General features: G+C 44.6%; 1 pseudogene; it reads right to left on the bottom strand.

Moving 5' to 3' along the window:
* Nucleotides 1–895: 895 nt before the first annotated feature.
* Nucleotides 896–2,244, bottom strand: LOC103649037 (uncharacterized; annotated as a pseudogene).
* Nucleotides 2,245–2,746: the final 502 nt, after the last annotated feature.

Here is a 2,746-nt window from a genome sequence, read left to right as displayed (position 1 = left end):
GAAGCCACGAATGCATACTTCTTAAACACATCTATAAAATTAGGTTCTAAGCCAAAGGTAGTGACACTAATGTTTGTTGGAATCAACATTGGATTATCATAAGTAGTCTATCAGTGCATAGAGAAATTTTAAATGCATCTAAGGTAAGAAAGCTGCACACAAGTGGAGGATCAAAAAGTTGGCATTAGCAGAAATTGTCTTCCAGACCGTATTGTTGCTGATATGTTAAGCAGATTTGTTGAGCAGAACATTGCCAAACTTAAATAGATGCAGAACCAATGTAGAGGGAAACACGCATTTTAACTGCAGACTGCAGTGGTGCTTACCGCTTGGAGCCTACCCTGAGGGTTCTTACAGTAAAAAATATCTAGATGTTATATTAGCAGCATAATATGGAGGATAGCTTCCATCAAAGGGCACGATAGAGGCCCTCTGCATAGGAACAAAAGAAGCTGGTCAAAATGCATCGACAAGGCTTATCTGTAAGTGTAGAAAATAGTAATAGGAATAGGACAACAAAGCAATCTAGACACCGGAAGGTGGCCTCAATTAACAGCTTGGTTCTCGAGTCGAGGGCGAACCTTGTTACGACACTATTGGCCCCAAAGTGGTTCTGAAATATATTCCATGATAAAAATCAATCCCATCAACACTGAGTACAAACTGTATTTTCTGAAATATATTTTCAGAGAAGAAAGCATGACAATCCACAAGTTGAAACTAATTCTTGTGAAAAGCCAACATAAACATTAGTTTGCAATCAACGTTTAGGAAGCTTTACTTTTTCTCAATATTTTTAATGTTGTAAGGTGATCTTATGACATGGTTAAATAAGAGTGCCCAATAATGATGCCTTAAATGATACTTGATGATGCAAATGATGGTTGTTCTTTCTTCAATCAGTTCCTTCAATAAAGCAGAAGACAAAATATAGTCTTTAAAAGCAATTCAATAATACATTATATACCCACTAAATACTACATAATTCATGGTTTGATTTGGTAATGCTTGAAATAACTTTCTGTCTGGAATAGTCTGAATGCTAACATCCAGGTTCGAGAGAACAAAACATGGTAAACATAACACATATACTTTAGCTAAAAGTTAAAGGAATACTGCTTCATCTAATGACACATGGTACTCATACAGGATGCAGGTAGCTCATATGCCTTTGTTTCTTATAGTTGAATAAAAAGTGTTCAGGAAAGTCATTAGCAAATCTTAGTAGGGATGATGTTATGCAAACACGAACAAATTATAGGTATACCAATTAGTGTTGGTACCTTGTTGAGCTCGCTCTGCCGTGGTCTCTGCTCCGCAGCAAGCGGAAGCTCGGGATCCACCCCGAAGTCCCGAACGCTTGGGCGTAGGTTGTCTATGGGCGAAAACACTGCGCAACGATATGAACAGCGTAGCCATCTCCATCCCTGGCACGGTGCGTGCAGCCTTTTCCGTCGTGTCCCGTTGAGCCGCCAGCCGTGGCAGCGTCAAGCACTTAGTCGAGCTCCTTCTACGCACAAATCGCTACCGCGTGGCCTAGGTTTGGTTGAGGTGGTAGTTAGCGTCAGTATCGAATGACGAGAGATTGACAAGGAAGAAAATGTCGTCGCTGAGGTGGGTGCAGGAGGCCTCAGGGTTGCTACACTGGCAGAGCAGCGCCAGTGTGGCGTCGGCGAAGCTGCTGCCCTGGGCCGCCTTCTCGGTGAAGCGATCCTCGAAGGGGACGAGCTCGCTGGGCTCGAACCATCTGTGCTCTTGTCGCCGAAGAAGATGACCAGGAGGAACTCATCGCAGTCGCGATGTACCTCCACATCATCGATGAGACGATGAGCCTGACGTTGTAGATGTGGCCTGCCCACCACGGGTGCGACCGGGGGGCTTCGTTCGTCCACGCGGTGCTATTTCTAGTGGCGGAATCATGGTGCCTCCGGTGGCGGGATCATGGTGCCTCCGGTGGTGGGATCGACCATCATGTGGAGGGGAACCAAAACCAGGGTTAGTCCTCGATGGATCTGGGCTTAGGTTTGGGCTTTAGAGGAGGGCGACTCCGGGATCTCAGAGGAAGGAGGGCATTCCTGACGGGATGAAGAAAGAGAAACTGAAAAGGGATGAGGACGGAGAACTATGCTATGGTACATTGTTCTCTTTACTGCCAGCGGAAGTGTTGGCTTTTTCCCATAGCCACGCGTCGGCACCCGCTAAGGGCAAATCCCTGTGAAACGCGGGGAGGAGCTCAAACCCCATGGGGTTTTAATAATAGAGATTAGGACCTTCGCTGAGTCCTCTAACGCTATGGCTCTTTCAAAAAAGTGACCTCTTTATCTCAGCACCTGGTATACAATCGTAAAGAGGTATGACTACAGGGAGGGATCATCATGCTTTGATCTTTAAGCATTCCTTTGTTGGCTCAAAGAGTACAAATGACCCTTCTCTATGATGTATATTGTAGACAATATGCATGGTTTCATCTTGCTCTCTGAAATTTGAAGCATCCTGTCTGAAACTTGTGCTGCCTCGAGTAATCTGTATAGCGTCCGATAGGGCGCTGCTGATTCTAGTCTTTATTAAAAGGCACTCATGAAGCTCTACCACCTAGCTCGAGTATCCGATCATGCCCTAGAAGCAAAATGGTTGGGACACGCTCGATCTAAACAACAGTACAAGAAATTCTTTAAGTGGTATTATGCTATTTCCTGACGCCTTTCTTTCCTATGGAGGATGATTTGCATCCATTTTTACATGCACT

Source organism: Zea mays, chromosome 2 (genome assembly GCF_902167145.1).
Source record: "Zea mays cultivar B73 chromosome 2, Zm-B73-REFERENCE-NAM-5.0, whole genome shotgun sequence".
In the NCBI taxonomy this organism is placed as follows: Eukaryota; Viridiplantae; Streptophyta; class Magnoliopsida; order Poales; family Poaceae; genus Zea; species Zea mays.
The sequence above is the reverse complement of the archived record's forward strand: the minus strand, read 5'-3'. Positions and strand labels throughout refer to the sequence as shown.